Below are 18,683 nucleotides of genomic sequence, written 5' to 3' on the forward strand. Positions count from 1 at the left end.
GATTTAAGGCATGATGAATATCAACATTTTTGGTCGCTTTAAAGTATTCCAACCACTGGATGGACGGGGTAGAAAAAGCTTTGTGCTGATTAAGATACGCGTTTCTGTGAGTTAAGGCTATGGTGTCTTTGGGTAAAAAAAGCGTTTTAAACACCTTCATTGCACAACCGGCAAGCGTTACACAGCCAAAGGGATCCACGTTTGTGCATTCGATAAATTCGTTTCTGTATTTCATACAGCCCTCTCGCAACAAAACAACATCGTTCTTGCAATACATTGCGAGTTGTTTTTTGAAGTCAAACACCTGTCCTGCCACGCTCTGGTACCAGCTGTCGAATTTTATCTGATCAGAACCAGACATCGTACTATATCCGTAATATTCTTAAGGCGGATACACACCTACATAATCTGCATTTTGCAAACGATTAAAATGATTGGATTGGATTGGATTGGATTCAATTTATTGTCATTGCACATGTAGGTACAAGGCAATGATGGGGAAAGAAACCTTTTTCGTCTGTGTTTAGGTTTAGAGCGGCTGTCATTTTGGACAATTTCATAGACAAAAAATTGTAGCTGTCAATATATCGCTGTTTAAATGCGTGATCGTACATATAGGACAGTCTACATCCTTGCAGTATGATTTTTGGCGTCAATCCCTGATTTGTAAAATACTCGAGCAATATATAAGAATCTAACCCCGATGCGTTGTGAGCTATAAATGTAAAGTCAGCATATTTTGCCCTTCTGAAATGTTTAACCAGCTTGTCTATGCAGTCGATACCTCCGGCTGTAAACTCCTCGCCGTCTTGCGAAATGGCACACACGTAATTTGCTACATGTTTACCATTTTCGTACATTGTCTCAAAATCATAATAGATATACTTTTCACTATGCTCGTCAGGTTTTAGGGGTTGTATATAACAGGCGTGATGACCTTCATCTACCAGAATCTCGTTGCAATTCGTACATTTGGACGGCGCGCACACATGCAGTAATAGTTTATCGCCTGCCCATTTTGTTCTGTATTGTCTGCAACACTTATCGCAGTATTTCAGGAGGTCACACCTAGATCTCCCACCGTCGGTTTGCGGTTGTTTATGCATTTGATAACAGAAGTCAGATCAGCAATATTTCGCGCAGTCCTCACATTGCAACCATTTCTTAGCGTGTGTGAAGCATTGGGACGTTTTACACGTGTTACATGTAAATTTGCAATAATGTAAGTTAGGATCGTTAAAGCCTTGATAGCAGTACTCGCAGACATACCCGTATCCTAAGAATCCTTTCAAATTTTTTATCATGTAGTAATGGTCCTCGTGTAGATATAAATGCACAGTGTTCTGATGCGTTTCATTTGTGTTTTTATACACGTCCAATTTACCTGAACACGATCTGTGAAAGATTACTATTTTCAAGTCTAACTTCATTTCGAATTTATACACGTCATGAAAGGCAATTTTATCTTGCACCCCGTAACCCAACCTTGTGTGTATGTCGTTGGCTATTCTGTTCAACTCCTGGTCGGGGCTATGCGGGTTTAAAAAATGTGCTAGACACATACTGAAACACATATTGTCTGATATATTTTTTGGGATGAAAAGATTCATCTTATTTTTTTGGATGACCATGTTATGTGCCAAATCGGCTAATTTTCTACGGCCCCCTCCTCGGTTATTTCTCGCCACTGATACGCATAACTGTAATGCGGAATCGGCGCCCACATCCGCGTTGCTTTGTGCGGCTCGTTCGATTTGATCCAGAAACGTAGCGACGTCGTGGTTATTATCCGGTGTTAGAACCACATTAATTGATGTGGGGAGACTCTCTCCTTGCAGAGAGACGTTCATAAATCCGTCTTCACCACCCATCAGTCGAGAAAAATCAACGATCTCGTTCAAAATATCTTGCAAAAAGATATTATATGCAGCGTAATCATCAGTGTCAATTTCACGGAAATTGTAATTCGTTCGTGTAATCTTTCGATCATGTTAAGCGAATCTGGTTGTAACATCTGTAACTGATTATGAATCAGATCACGTAACTGATCTGCATTATTTTGAAAATCGTGTCTGGGTCTCGATGTTCTCTGTTCCTCCTCTGAGACATGGTTATGCAAATGGTCGTGACACCTTTTACTGCTCATTTTGAAAATTTATTTTTAAATCAGTAAATACAAAAACAGTTCAACCTTAAAGACAAACGTACCCCCCTTGAAAACATCACAATGGTTCACAACGTAACATGACCAGATATGTCAACCGGTTGTAAATTGAATCAGAAACAGATAATAATAACCAGATACAAATCAATACATATCAAATGTTGATGATATAAATCAAACAATCAACGATGAGAAGAATTCGCCATACATACTAATAACACAAATAAAACAATGATAATCCGTTGTCAATGACAAATACTAATAATTGTATGAAAAATCAATACCTGTAACATACAAATAATGTAAGATATATAAAAAAAAAAAAAAATATATATATATATATATATATATATATTTTTTTTTTTTTTTTTATCTTTCACCCATCATTCGATCATGCAATTCTACTAACATTCTTTGTAAAAGATTCAAACGTTCAGATATCAATGATAAGGCGTTAACAGTAAGCCTTAATTCGACCTGGTGATCACGGACAGTTTCCGGCACGTGGATCATAGCCTGCTGAAACTCTCTGAATTGATTATACAACTGTTCGTGACAGTTTCTCCAAAATTCAGCCGCGTGTCTTAAGGCGTGTCTGTATGTTGTTGCTGGCATTCGATTATGTTTCTTAAAATCGAAATTACATCACCTTGAGTGTTAGATGCAATCTCTTCTACTTCCCGGTATGATAAGGGCTGTCCAGCCAGGTCGAAGACTCTCTCAAAGTATCGGTTAAGGCGGTTCAGCGCCTCGCGATCAAGTCTCCTATTTAAATCACATTCACGGAACAGTTCCTGGGGTAAATCCTCCTCCTCCTCCTCAGCTTCCGAATCAGTGAACGATCCCTGATCCCAAGCGTTAATCATGGAATCAGTCCAGGCTGTTAGACCTCCTTCGTCATGATCTTGTTCTGTAAAAAGAATAACAATAATGCTTTTATTAATTTATTAGATAAAAGTGGAACATAAGAATAATCTGTTTTTCTGTTTTAATACATACCATTATTTTCTGAAGTCCTTAAACGACTAGTGCTTGGTGCATCAGCATCCTGTTCCGGTAATCTCAGGCGTTTTACACCTTGACCGCAACCATATATTGGCTGTCTGGGAGAACCGGTCTCTGTCCTGCGCCCACTCTCACAGTCGGTAAGCGTGTGAACTCTTTCTGTTGAACGGTCACCGTGGGAGGGATCGGGCTGTGTGACGTTATCTGGTTCGTGACGTAAGTCCGTTCTCACCACAACCTCCTCTACCGCGACCCCGACGTCATCATCCCCTTCGGCTGTCAAATCATCAGAGACCGTTTGAGAGCCTGGAACTTTTTAAGATGTTAAGAAAAAAATCTGTATAACTCACCATTAACTCCTACGTCGTCACCACGAACAAATAGTTGTGTTTCATCAACTGTATAAATGATAAGGATTGTTATTACCCTATTATGGACGGTTATTAGATGTTAAACTGTTCAATAGGCAAATGTAAAGACTTACATATATCTTCAAGGATTTGTTCCAAACCCTCGTCAAATTCGATATTCTCAAAAGTATCTGAAGATAATAACATAGTGTTAAACAAATATACATTAAAATATTCATTTTAAACAAAATATCATCATAAATATCATCTGTGAACAAAACACAGACTTACCGTCGTAATTGTTGGCCATTGTCCCTTAGGTCGCTGAGGTATTTTGTTGTCGTGTGAGAAACAGAGTTTACAGATAATGAAGATGTAATAGACCATGGTTTTTAACATTTCAGGGAGTGGGCGTTTTCTGCAATTGTATCGTAAACCGTTATCGTAAAAAAAAAAAAAAGATTCTGACTTTTGTTATAAATCTCATCAAAACCCTCCCGCTCAAATTCATCAGCCGCAGTTACCCGTCTGGTCTTCATCAGTTTACTGAACTCTGTTGGAGATGGGTTGAAACGGATTTTAGATCTTTCTTTTTTTCTTTACAAGATAATTAGTTCGTGTTATCGTAGACCCTCTCACGTGTAGAGCCTGTTCTTCCCTTATCTAGAAGTGTTTAAATTCGACGAGAGGTTTTAACCATCAAAATCAAATCTCAGAATATCTGTTTATTGAACTCGTATGATGTAACCCATCCGTTCAAATACACGTTTGAAGCAGGGACTGATTTAATTCTTATGTTGGGAAGAAATAAAACTAGGTAAAATTAAGTAAATTAAAGATTGTTTTCCTGCAGCATAGACCGTCTTATTAAAACCATCATCTTTGGGGACCTGTGGGGATCGCCTTCTTTGACTATCTCATCACATCCTAAACGTTAGTTTAAAGCCGTATTCGAATAGATTATAAATTCATTATAAATACACAATTCTCAACTACATCTAACTTCACCAGATGTGTGTCATGAAAAGCTTCCTTTGACCGGGTCGCGAACTTTTGCCTAAACCTTCGACAGAGGCGCACAGACACACACGCAGGTGCGCCTCATAAATGCTTAAAGCGGATATCCTTTGATCGCTGAACATGTTAGAAAGACCATCTGTTTTAATCAACGAACCACGTTCTAACGAAGTTTATGACGCCAGAGCCCCTCAAAACTCATTAGATTGCAAATGAGTTGAATCCCCAGAAACTTTAGATATTTTACAACGTTGATCAGATAACACCGTTTCAGTGGTCATGCGGCCAGACGCGCAACGCAGTTTCTCATTTGCTCGCTCTGCGTGAGACAAAACATTTACATTCGTAAGATGTTGTAGAAAAAAAAAAAAAAAAAGTTTACCCCCTCTAATTATGACTGAAAACCCAAAACATTTGCTATCATTTCAGTTTGTCCTCGCACATGTGTATTTTAACCGACACAGCATCCTGGAAGTTTTAAGATTGACAATATCAAAGAGTAAATAAATAAAAGGTGTTAAGTATGAATAACTAAAATAAAATAAAATAAAACAACACTTTCCTGTGGGTTAGAGGTGAATGTTTAAAAGAAAACTTGTGTAACCTCATTTTTAAAACGAAAAAAGTCTGGGTTATACCACGGCAGAAGCTTGACAGAAATCAAAGGTCTATTATAGGAATTAAGACGCTTAAATAAAATAAGACAAACAAACAACATTTTTCCCCCTGTGGGGCGTTTGTTTAGAAGAAGCTTGTGTAACCTTTTAAAGTGAAAAGCTTTATGATGAATAGTGAACGGTTTCATTAATTGAGAAATGATAAAGGTTTATTAAAAATAACTTTGTTCTAATGTTAAAACATTACTTTAATTCTTTTAACAATTAAGCCTTTGTGTCGGTCTCTCTTACAGCGTTAGGGGGCGGCTATGTGGGTGTGGCCTGACAGCAGCCCGGGAGCTCATTCTCAGTTTTGACAGCGCGGAGGACGGATGTTTCAACGTAAGATGGTCAGGGCTTTTTCTTTTTGTTTAACTTTCTGTCAGTGCAGCTAATGGTAGACCATAAGATAGACTTCGACAAGTATCTTATGCTGGTGTTTTAACGATCGCCGTAAGATAGACGTTTGTTTAACTTTTCTAAGTTGGGACAAAAGCTAGGTTTTCAATTGTAATGTCAGAAGATTTTTACAGCTATCTTATACTGTTGTTTAACGGTCTGATATTTTTTATTTCACACCACGGTAAGAGAAGTCGTCTCTATATTATTTAACTTTGTATCTGTTATAAAGTCAAACTTTTTTTTTTAAAAAGCAAGACATAGGTTTTGATAAATATCTTATTGTTTTAACTAACGCGTTCGCAACTCTTCTATTTATTTAACTTTGTCAAACGAACTAGTTTTAAATTCTAATGATAGGAAAAATAGTGTATCTAATGCTTTTTTGTTTGTTTTAGTTTTTCCTAAAACTGTTTTAACAACACTAGTCTCCACTTGTAGGGGAAAAACACGCGTACCATGGTAGGATTCTATATTATTTAACTTTGTATCTGTTATAAACTCAAAACTTTTTAAAAACCGCAACGTAGGTTTAAACGAACGCGCTCACTTCTTCTATTTAACTTTGTCAAACAAACTAGTTTTAAGATAGGAAAGATAGTGTATCTAATGCTTTTTGTTTTATTTTCTACGTTTTTCCTGTTTTAACAACACTAGTCTCCACTTGTAAGGAAATAAACAGTCTTTGTACGTTTTACGTACATGTTTGATGTTTTTTCTTGATATGTATGTGAAAACACTTTAATAAAAACTTCCCTTTACCCCATTTAACACAGTTTCATCATTTAAAGTTTAAACCACATAACATTGGCCCCACACACACACACACACACACAAACACATTGTCATAAATTCTTAAGTTCACTATAAGGTCAATAAGATGGCCGCTTAGACGGGGGCTGGGGGGTGTACAAAACAGGTGTCCAAACAGGTGTCCAGTTATGGGAGGGGGTGGAATTTTTATGAGGGTAATAAATCAATAATTCTGACATAAAGTATACTACTCTCTCTCTCATCTTTTACACAGAAGAGTGAGCAATTGTGCACATATACATTTTTTTTGTATTGCACAAGAACAGTAACATAAAATACATATATAGAGGATCACAGTATATTCATCTATTATCAATTACATCCATAATAGCATCAAAGGAAAGAAAGAAAGAGAATGAATGAATACAGGGAATAACAAGAAATTTCCAAAAGAAAAGGATCCAAAAATTCTATACACCCTTTTTGCTTTTTTATTTCTTAGATCTTTTAAGGCTTCGATGTAATGCTTGAGTTCAATTTTAAAAAAAAATAATGTTCGGTTTATTATTAGTCCATTTTTGTTTGTGTATATGGTATTTCCCATATATAATTATTAAATAATTACCACATTTTGCTCCAAACTCTTATTTATATACAAGAAAACGACCTAGGTTACGTATGTAACCCAGGTTCCCTAAGGGAACGAGAGCTGCGTCGGAGACGCTATGGGAACGCTCTCAGCGTCATTCCGCTCTGAATATCGTATGCAATCAGTCCAATAGAAAGGGCGAAGCGTCACGGGCGGGGTGACGTCACGACCAGGAAGTATATAAGCACGTGAGGCGGCGCCCGCGTTAGCTCCATGTCATGAAGCAAGCGCTGGCAGGGATGCCGGAAGTATGGCTGCGAGACGCAGCTCTCGTTCCCTTAGGGAACCTGGGTTACATACGTAACCTAGGTCGTTCCCTTTCAGGAACGTCGAGCTGCGTCGGAGACGCTATGGGAACGCTATACCAACGCCTCCATACTGACAAGTCCCTGTCTGTGTCAGGACAAAAGGACAGAGGAGCCTGGAGTGGCTCGGAGATCAAGGTTGTAAAACCTCGCAAAGGTCAGGGGTGTGGACCATCCAGCAGCGACGCAGATGTCCCGTATTGGGACACCTGCCCAAAGGGCCTTTGAGGCCGCCATACCTCTAGTTGAGTGCGCTCTGACTGCCAGCGGATGGGCAAGCCCAGAGGCCTCGTAAGCAAGGTTAACAGCATCCACTATCCACCTACTAAGAGTGGGCTTCGTAGCAGGAAGACCCCACTTAGGCGGACCATAGCATACCAGCAACTGGTCCGTCTTTCTCCACAGGGCAGCTCTGTGGATGTATGCGCCCAGTGCTCGCACTGGGCACACACAGTGGTGCTTCTCCTGGTCAGGCTCCCTGAAGGGAGGAGGACAGAAGGCCTGCAGTACGACCGGCTGTGGTACGACTGTCGGGACTTTAGGAAGGTACCCCGGACGGGGGTAGAGAAATACTTTCGCCATGCCGGGCGCAAAGTCAATGTGAGAAGGGGCCGAGGAAAGAGCCTGAAGATCCCCCACCCTCCTCAGAGAGGTGATGGCCAACAGGAAGACAGTCTTGATAGTGAGGAGTCTATCAGTTATCTCCTCAAGAGGCTCGAAAGGCGCCCTACTCAGAGCCTCCAATACCACAGCCAAGTCCCACGTAGGGACTCGTGGTCGCACCGGAGGCTTCAGCCTCAGCGCACCGCGGAGGAAACGTACTACCAGGGGTTGTCTGCCCACTGACTGGCCATCGATAAGGGCGTGGTATGACGAAATAGCAGCCACGTAGACCTTGATCGTGGAGTGGGTTAACCCTGCGGAGAACCGGGCCTGCAGGAACTCCAGCACTGTACCAACTGGGCAGTTAACTGGGTCAAATTGGCGGTCTCCGCACCAGGAAGTGAAGAGTTTCCACTTCAGGGCATACAGTTTCTTCGTAGAGGGAGCTCTGGATTGAAGGAGGGTCTCAACAACCTCAGTTGACAGACCGGAAGCTACGAGTTGCGCCCCCTCAGAGGCCAAACCCACAGCTTCCATAGCGCCGGGCGGGGGTGCACAATGGTGCCCCCTGCCTGTGAGAGGAGATCTCTTCTGACAGGCACCGGCCACGGAGTGCCGTCGAGAAGAGCAATCAGGTCCGAGAACCATACTCGGCCCGGCCAGAACGGCGCTACTAGCAGTAGACTGACCGCGTCCCGGCGCACTCTCTCCAGAACTCCCGGGAGCAAAACGATCGGGGGGAAGGCGTACAGACGCAGCCTCGGCCACGTCTGCACCATAGCGTCCAGACCCAGCGGGGCTGGCGGAGCTAGAGAGAACCAGAGGGGACATTGCGCTGACTCTCGAGTGGCGAAGAGGTCCACCTGTGCCTGGCCAAAGACCTTCCAGATCTGCTTCACCCCCTCTGGGTGAAGCATTCATTCCCCGGGCCTCAGCCCCTGCCTCGACAGAACGTCTGCTCCCACGTTGAGATGCCCAGGGATGTGAACAGCTCTCAAGGATAGGAGCTTGCCCTGGGCCCACACCAGGATCTGGTGCGCCAGCTTGTACAAGGGGCGCGACCTCAGACCTCCTTGGCGGTTGATATACGAGACTACTGCCGTGCTGTCGGTGCGCACCAGTCTCTTAGGTCCGGGAGGAAGTGCTTGATCGCACGGAACACAGCTAGGATCTCTAGCCGGTTGATATGCCACGATAGGTGGCGTCGACTCCACAGACCACGGGCAGGGTGGCCACTCATGACCGCACCCCAACCGGTGAGGGATGCGTCCGTCGCTAGCGAGACACGGCGACACGGAGCTCCCAGCACCGGGCCCTGAACCAAGAACTGAGGATCTCTCCACATGTCTAAGGCACGGAACCCACGGCGTGACACTTTGACAGCGCGGAGCGAGTCTCCCCTCAAGGAGATCCCTCTGTTCTTGAGCCACCACTGTAGGGGCCTCATGTACAGCAGGCCAGAAGGAATCACGCTGGACGCTGCTGCCATAAGCCCTAGCAGCCTCTGAAACTGCTTGACAGTGAATGGCTGGCCTTGACGCACTCTCCTGACTGCCGTGAGGATCGACTCGATCCGAGCAGGGGTCAAACATGCCTGCATCGTGGTCGAATCCCACACCACGCCTAGATAAGTGGTTCTCTGAACTGGAGACAGCACACTTTTCTTGGCGTTGAGTCTCAACCCCAGCTCTCTCATGTGGGCGAGAACGACATCTCGATGCTGAACCGCCAACTGCTCTGTCTGAGCGAGAATCAACCAATCGTCGATGTAATTGAGTATGCGGATGCCCTGCAGTCGCAACGGGACCAGTGCCGCATCCACACACTTGGTGAAAGTGCGGGGTGAGAGTGCTAGGCCGAAAGGAAGAACCCGATACTGATACGCTTTGCCCCCGAAAGCGAACCTCAGGAACTTCCTGTGAGAGGGAAGGATGGATATATAGAAATAGGCATCTTTGAGATCTATCGAGACAAACCAGTCCTCGGACCTGATCTGAGATATAATCTGCCTGACTGTAAGCATCTTGAACTTCAGCTTTCTGACTGAGCGGTTCAGAGCTCGCAGATCCAATATGGGCCTCAGCCCTCCATCCTTCTTTGGAACAATGAAGTATCGGCTGTAGAAGCCGGCGCGAGTCTCGTGAGGAGGAACCAACTCGATGGCTTCCTTCCTCACTAAATTCTCGACTTCTTGTTCCAGAACCAGAGCCTGCTCGGGGCGGACCGTAGTCACGCAAACCCCGTTGAACGGCGGAGGTGGGCCATCGAACTGGATGGAATAACCACGCTCTACCGTCCGCAGGACCCAAAGAGACACGTCTGGCAGCCGCTGCCAGGCCGCCAGATGATCTACTAAGGGAATCAGTCTCTCGAGACTGACCTCTGGTGTTAGAGATATGGCCAGACCACTGCCTTGCTGCGGCTCTCCGGAGGAAGACGCGGTCTCTGGCGCTTGAGGCGAGGTTCTCAGGCCCGCAGACACTACCGGCGGGGAATTCTGAGAAAAGCACTCGCTGGGATCTGCTGTGCCCTGGAGCTGCAGGGTTGGCAGACAGATCCCCGGAGAACACCGAGGGGAGACGGTCACCGGGTACCGCGGTGTAAGCCGCTCCACCCCAGTAGGGGCCGCCCTCCGAAGTCCTGGAGCACGCCCATCAGGACTTGTGTGCCGAGGACCTCCTAGCCATAAGGGTATCCCGAAGATCAGCCTTTGGCTTCGAGGTACTCGGCGCAGAGCGCCGCCGCGCTCAGCCCCGCCGCGGGGGAGCACGAGTGGCCACGCTCTGCTTCTGCGCAGCCCGGTACGAGGAGCTGGTATGCGGAGGGGACTGCTCCCGCCCAGCAGTCCCCCGAGTTAGAGATCGGCGAGGGAGAAACCGCTGAAACGCCTCCGCCTGCTTACGAGCCTCCTGAAATCTGTCGACGACCAAGCTGACTGCGTCGCCGAACAGACCAGAAGGCTGAAGCGGGGCGTCCATGAGGCAGACCCTGTCTTTCTCCTTTATCCCAGACAGGGTCAGCCACAAATGCCTCTCCGTTGCCACCATAGCTGCCATGGAGCGGCCGATAGCACGGGCCGACTCCTTGGTAGCGCGGAGGGCAAGATCAGCGGTCTTCCTCAGCTCAGAAATATCTTCTGGCCTAACCTCGCCGCCCTCATCTAACTCTCTCAGCAGTTCGGCCTGGTACGCCTGTAACACCGCCATGCTGCCGCATACCCCCTGCCCACTAAGGATGAAGTCGTGCGCAGAGGCTTAGTAGGCAGGGTAGGAGCCTTCAAGGACGACGCCGTGAGCGGGGACAGATAGCTCGCAAGCGTCCGTTCAACCCGTGGCATCGTCCTGTACCCGCACACGTCCAGGTCCCGCACATTGCCATAATAATATGATGCGGGGACGAACGGGCGGGACGAGAACGGTCTCGACCACGATCTCGACACCTCAGCGTGGAGATCGGGGAAAAATGGAAGGCTCCTGCGGTGAGGTAGTTGCCACGAGCGCAGAAAACGCTCATCTAATAAACTTGGCTGCGGCTTTGTTGATTTTTCGGGGGGCCAACTGATGTCAAGCTTGGCCACTGCCCTAGTAACCACCTCTAAAAGCTCCTCGTACTGGGGTGTGGGCGGCGAACCCTCGTCGGCGCTCGACGCCTCAGCCTCCTCAGAGGACGAGAGACGGAGCTCCGAGCCCTCGCCTCGAGAGGAAGGAACCGCTCCCTCAAGAGACGGGGCACCAGATCTGGCGGTTACGGGAGGAGATAGGGAAATTCCCGTCTCACTCTCGTCTGCCAAATCAGCCTGTGAACCCCACGAGTGCAGCCGCCGCTCTGCCTCGGCAAAAGCGGGGCCAGCACCGCGTGGGACGCTCACAAAGGCTCCCTTCTCAAAGAGAGCCCTCCGGGTGCGGAGTGTGCGCAGCGAGAGCCACTCACAGTGCGGGCAAACGGCTCCCTCGAGAGCCGCTGCCACATGCTCCGCACCCAGGCAGACCACGCACAGATCATGTGTGTCCTCACCCGTAATGTAGCGCGGGCAAGGACTAACACACAACCTATAGCGTGATCTGAGATCACCCCCTGCCTTGGTCTTAGCTTTAGGCATTCTTGTCACTTTCACTCAGGACAAACAACAGTAAATAAGACTCACAAGACAGATTGGACTGACACACACACAGAGCGCTTGCTGAATGACAGAAAGCTAACACGGGCGCCGCCTCACGTGCTTATATACTTCCTGGTCGTGACGTCACCCCGCCCGTGACGCTTCGCCCTTTCTATTGGACTGATTGCATACGATATTCAGAGCGGAATGATGCTGAGAGCGTTCCCATAGCGTCTCCGACGCAGCTCGACGTTCCTGAAAGGGAACTATATCTTTAGCAGACAGTCAAATCTTTAATGTTGTAAATTTAAATTAATATCAGTCCAAAACATTTGGGTAGATACACATTCATAAAATAAGTGTTTTATGGATTCTTAAAGTTACAAAAGACGTATGTAGTCTTCCTGCCAAATTTGTGAATTTGCGATCAAATGAATGACTTTATAAGTAACTTCTTTAACTTTATTGATGAGACAGTATTTACTAGGTTAACTCCAGACCTGTTTCTATTAAATCTGATTATAATGAATTCCAAAAAGGTATGCATTATGGGAATCAGTTCCCTGCGCTGACCTGCACTCATCCTTCCACCAATGCTAGGTTTTGATATTTTTGGTACCCAGAGCACACTGATGCACAATTTCTACATTTCCCTCTGATTTTAGAAATAAATTATGGGTAGGGGTAGGGACGGGGTTAAGTCTATATTTTTGGACAGTAATGTTGATCAAGGAACATGTGTTACTGGACAAAAACACGGTGACCATAAATGAATACAGAGAATGTTTAGATCTACAGGAGTTTGATTAGTAAAAGTTCAACGATGTGTAGGCCTCCAGGAAATACTGGCTGTGTCTGAAAGCTAGCTGCTCTATAAGGCAATGATTTTGCAAGCAACGTTTGCACACAAAAGTACCTCACATGATTTCAGATAAACTGCATAAAGACAGCATAAAGGTTTAATGATCTACAACAAAACAGACCTTTGGTGATAACTAAGCAAATGCTTAATTGCTACAATATCGATTTGAAGTCACCATAATGGTGATTGTGATCCCATTTGTTTGGGATCTTGGACCTGTATATTCATATTCAAATTTCTGATCAGGCATGTCAGAAGTGACAAATTAAAACATTTGTCAAAATGATGACAAGCTAAAATATGAAATAAGCTAGTTACTTGACTTAGTTGATATTCAAACTATTCTTAGCGTGTATATGAAATTTAATTGTACCATTTTTTAAGCATGAAGATTAATCAATAACTTATTTTATATTCATAATTGTTTGTGGATGGGCCTTACACAATAGTGAAGCATCTTTAAAATATCTGGACCTACAAAACACAACACTTACAACATTACAAAATATACAACACAATCTTTATAGTAATCTTTATCAAATACAAAAATCAATCAAAATCCAGTTAGTAACAGATGAATAGAACCAAGACCTGTCCTACATTTTTTTCTTTTTCGATAATACAATAAAAAAATCTGTTGCTTCTTCTGTTTGGGTTTTTTTTACCTTAAAAACTTTAAAAATATAATTTCATATATTCAGATATGTATTGTTTAATATCCATTAGCTCCCCTAATACAGAATATCCATAAGAAATGTAAAAAAATGTTTTAGAGTAGCTTGAACAACAGTTTGAGTAGATTTTTTATTTATGAACGAGACCCTTTTCCTTTGATTACAGTGTTATTGAACCATAAAATGCAAAACAATGAAAACAACAAATTCTTGTACTTTAACTGATCTAAAAGCAGAATGAGATTTAACTGTGATTTTCTGTTGTTACAATCAGTTTAACTGGTAAGATCCTCAGAGGGGAAGCTGTGCAGTGATTATATAAGAATGGAAAGACCGTCTCTGTGAAGGTTGTTGTGAATGAACACAGACAGATGTTAGTTAGAGGATCAGAGAAGGACACCTTTCCTCTGTCACAGTCCAGCTGAACTCTCACACGCTGCAGCTTCTCTTTAACTGTGAAACGAGTGAAGGGTTGATCTGGGGATTGTGAGCTGTATTTGCTGTCCATGTACCCCACACGCCAGACATTAGTGTTAAAGAAAACCTTTCCCTTCCTTTGGTTTGATGCTGTGGTTATTCCAGCACTCCAGTATGTATTGTCTCCAACCTCCACATCCCAGCAGTGTGCTCCTGAGTTAAAGCCCTCAGAACCCAGAACACATGGATACTCATCAAACCTCTCTGGATTATCAGGAAGATTTTGACGTACATCACTGTACGACACACTGGTCAGATCAGCAGAGAGTGTGAGGCGACGATATGCTGTGTTTGGATCTAGAGTCAATGGAGCTGCAAAGATAATAAAATCAGATTAGAGGATAAAATATGATGTTATATTAGAAAAGTAAACCTAATACATAAACATACACCATGAGGAACAGACTGTGTTTTGTCGTCATTATGAGTTTGCTGTAAGATCTGATGAAATACAGTTCAGATAGTACTTAAAGTGATTTTTAGATGTATTTTTATCAAATGTTGGTCTGTCTGTCTTTGTTTCTTAACTATTTCATATTTTGTACTGATGTCAGATTTATTAGGCTCACTGTGTTTGAGAGTCTCCTGCATCTTCTTCCAGACTCTGAACCGCAGGTTACTCAAGTAATGTGGCACATGAATCAAAGCTCCTGAACTCATCTGTGGATCCGGCTGGGAGATCTGGACTCTGGAAGAACATTCAGGATCAGAACTGCAGAGGATTTGAGTTCAGATCCACTGAGAGAAGAAACACCAGCAGCTCCACTTACCTTTCCATCGTGATGCTCAACTCCTGGAAAATAGAGAGTTTGAAAAACATTTTAATAACATATAAGACTTAACTTAATCATAACAGTTCATTTTCTCATTGTTAATCAGCATCTCTAGGTAATTGGTAAGTTGTTTTGTGCAGAAACAATGAAGCTGAATTCAGTCGTCACCTTCAGAAAGCAGACGTTGCTGGCTTTCATCATCTCCTCCGTGTCTTTGATTGTGTGAGAAAGAGCTGAGATGTGTCTGTTCATCTCCTCCAGCTTCTCCTTCATCATCTGCTGCTTCTGCTCCTCTTCCTCTCTCAGTGCAGTGATTGTAGCTGCTTCTTCATCTCTGAGAAACTGATGAATCTTCTCAAACTCCTCTTTAATCTGACGCTCTGTGTGCTCAGCTTGAGACTGAAATCACATCACATTCACTTCAGTCAGCTCTGCTTTAACACTCACTCCACTAATGTCCATCATCAACTCTTTACTCCGTATCCTCACCTTGATGTGTTGCACTGTTTTATCACACTCTGCTTTCATTTTTTCTGCATGTTTGAGCTTGTTTTGTAAAGATGTCAGTGCTGTATTCAGCTCCTCCTACAAGTTAAGATGGAAATCTGTTAAACTAAGCTAAGAGCTTTATCATGTTTGGAAGTTTTCATAGCGAGTGTCAACAGTATGACGTATGGTCATTCTCATGAAACAGGCCCATTTGTGCCTAAAATTTGCTGGACGTATATTTTTTAATTATTTAACTTGTAAAGGATAAACATATAACAAATATTACTAGCAAAGCACTGCTTAGCATATGCAATGACAGACATTTTCTGATCATACCTTGTGAGATGAAAGCACTTCTCTGATGGGTCTGAATGTGTGATTGACATGTTTCTCTGAGTCTCTGCACACTAAACACACCGGCTGTTTGTCCTCCAGACAGAAGAGTTTGAGTTTCTCACTGTGTAAACTGCAGATCTCCTCAGATCCTGATGAATGTCTCTCTTTTATCAGTGAATCACACAAGTTTTTTAATGCTAGATTACGTGGAGGCTCTGCTCTTGAGGATCTTCTTCTGCAGACGGGACACTCCTGAGTTTTCTTGGTCTTCCAGAACTGTTGAAGACACTCTTTACAAATACTGTGACTACAGGACAGAAGAACAGGATCTTGAAGATTTCACAGCACACGGGACAAGAAAGCTCTTCCACAGATTTTGAATCCATTTCCTCTTCTGCAACGATCTACAATTTACTTTCACTTTCTGAACTTTACTTTGAAAAGTAAATAACAATTACAATCAAAATCAAACCTATTCTGTTCAATTCACTTCTCCAAAATCCTCATTTATAGTGTCTTCCTCTGATCTCCACAACACTCACTCTTTAGCTTCCAGTATGATATGTAAAAGAGAAATCATAAGATACTCACTTCCTGGTAGGGTAAAGGTTAAAGGTAAAGAAGGGTGGAGTTTCTGATGGTTTTTTGAGCTTCTGAACAGAGACCACTGCTCGAATTGAAGGGGGGCTGGGGGGATCCGGGACCCCCCATAAGGCATTAGGGACCCCCCATAAGAAGTAAAAAATAGACTTAGGGGGGTCCCTCAGACATTTTTACTTGGAGTAAGCCATTTAAAAGAAGAATAGTAGCTTATCTCTCTTTGTTATGCAACATTAAATAGTAGGGCTGTAATCAACCAAAGAAAATCTTGGTCGACTGAAGTCCTGAAACTTTCGACTAAAAATCGACTAAAAATGACGTTGTGGAGAAAAAAAAACGTACGTTACATTAATTAGATACGCACTGTGCTCAGTACTTGGTAGCCTTGTTGTCTGCCTAAATTAATTATAAATAAACATAAAAAACTAATAGGCTATTTGCAGTATATTAAATCGTTTTTGACCTAATTATTTTGCACTGAAATGAGTCTGACACACGAGTCTGTCGTCTCTGACAGCGGTGCATCAGATGCACCTGCGCAATATCATAGCCTGTGATTTCTGAAAACAGTACTATGTTGTCAACTAGTGATATCACAAGAACTTTTGAGGAATGTGCAACATAATTTAGAAAATTATTTTTGTCATATGTTATAAGTATAACTGTCAGACACTATAATTTCAGCCGCTCTGCGCAGCTCGCACAGAGCGAGGCTGAACATAAGAGCTCAGCTTCGCGGCTGAGACACGAATAGACTTAAAGCTTTTACTCTTAATAAACACAAAAGGCGCGTCCACTTTAATAAAAAAAGAATATTTATTAAACAAACAAGAGCAGAAACCAAATAAAGTGCATAACTGAAAAATAAAGCATCTTAGGCTCAAAACTATCACAAACAGTGGGCACAGCGCAATTGCGCAATATTGTGAGAACTGAGAACTGATCGCGCGCTGTGTGAGAACTGAGAAAGTGGAGCACTTCTATCAGAGTGATTCCGCTAACTTTAAGTTAATCAACAACGAATTGTGACTCCTGGGAAAAACGGGATGTCTGGTCACCCTATCCCTATAACCATTCAGTTGCTGAGGCCATTGTTTCAGATCGCTAGTTTGCGTTTTGGTAGCGTATCCGCCCACTGCGGCTGCCATACTGTGAGATATACAAACGCCCCTCATCTGATTGCGATCCAGAGACAGGGACGCACATTTTAAAAGACAAGACAGTCAATTTAGCCTATAGGATGTATTTTGAATGTCCGGTAGTCCTCAAATAACATTTTAGTCCCGTCTCGTCTCGTTAAAGAAGACGCGCATACATTTCGTCATAGTTTTTATCATCAGATATTAATTTTATCTCGTCAACTTCTCGTCTTAGTCACAGAAAAAAGGTTCGTTAACGAATATTTTTCGTCGTCCTCTTCGTTAACAAAATTAACACTGGTTCTTTGGAAGGAGACAGCTTCTTGTTTTTACACTAGCTTGTTATTAAATAAATAATATTCAGCATCAAACCTTCTAAAGCCTACTTATCTGTCTCTCTTCTCCAGTGGGTTGGGCTAATCCAAAAAAAGTGAAAACAATGGGGGTGTTCTGAAAACAGACTGTTACCTGTGAAACAGGGGTGCTCTGAAAACACCCCCATTAGCAATTAGTGCTTTCCACCTGATGAAATGAGCGCGGCCAAACTGATGAAATGAGCGCGGCAAAAAATCGACCAATCAGATTTTTGGTCGAACCAGACCATATCGACCAATTAATCGACTAATCGACTGGGACGTTACAGCCCTATTAAATAGTATATAGTTATGCATATTATGATCAAATATATTGTTTATTTTGTATAAATTGTATATTGCGAGACTAACCCCCACCCCCACCAAAAAAAAAAAAAAAAGTCTGATGGTGGGGACCCCCCATAAGACTTGATTCAATTCGAGCACTGACAGAGACTGAATGTAGTTTCACTTTATTTGTGATATCATCCACCGGACTAAATAAACTGAGAATCAAACTACCTTGCTGAAAACCCCCAATAGAAACCTTTACAGAATTTGTAATGGTTTTACTGGTTTGAATGGATACTGTAATGGTGTCTGTTGGTCTCTACTGGTAATTAGTCGCCTTCGGTTGGTGTCTTGATAAAACCAATAAATCCTAATGGAATATGTCCCAAAAACACACCACAGTGAACCAATTTTTAATGGTTGATGGTTTGTCAGAATCAGAATGAGCTTTATTGGCCAAGTATGTTTACACGAGGAATTTGTTTTAGTGACAGAAGCTCCACAGTGCAACAGAAAGACAAGATGCAAGAGCTGTATACACTAAACCTGACAACCCTTCAGTTTTGGATAATAATATTCTTCCTTTTAGTGACAGATCTCTCTTTAACCATGAATTTAATTTTTGTTTAATGTTCTTAAAAATTGGATGCACATTATTTTGATTTGTAGGTGTGAAGACATATGAAGTG

The 18,683-nt window shown here is 43.1% G+C and overlaps 1 protein-coding gene and 1 pseudogene across 2 annotated transcripts in view; both read right to left on the reverse strand.

Annotated features, from left to right (window-relative positions):
- The window catches only part of LOC306853651 (sequestosome-1-like), a 117,831-nt gene that overhangs the window by 84,846 nt on the left and 14,302 nt on the right, over positions 1–18,683 (reverse strand). The gene's annotated exons all lie outside the window — the stretch shown is intronic.
- Positions 6,654–15,997, reverse strand: LOC306853650 (zinc-binding protein A33-like; annotated as a pseudogene). Its single transcript, XR_013786051.1, has 7 exons — positions 15,612–15,997; positions 15,276–15,371; positions 14,955–15,185; positions 14,784–14,806; positions 14,583–14,701; positions 12,997–14,325; positions 6,654–6,814 (listed from the first exon to the last, which is right to left on the reverse strand). The product of XR_013786051.1 is annotated as a zinc-binding protein A33-like (transcript).

Source organism: Barbus barbus (assembly GCF_936440315.1).
Source record: "Barbus barbus genome assembly, chromosome: 33".
NCBI classification, from domain to species: domain Eukaryota; kingdom Metazoa; phylum Chordata; class Actinopteri; order Cypriniformes; family Cyprinidae; genus Barbus; species Barbus barbus.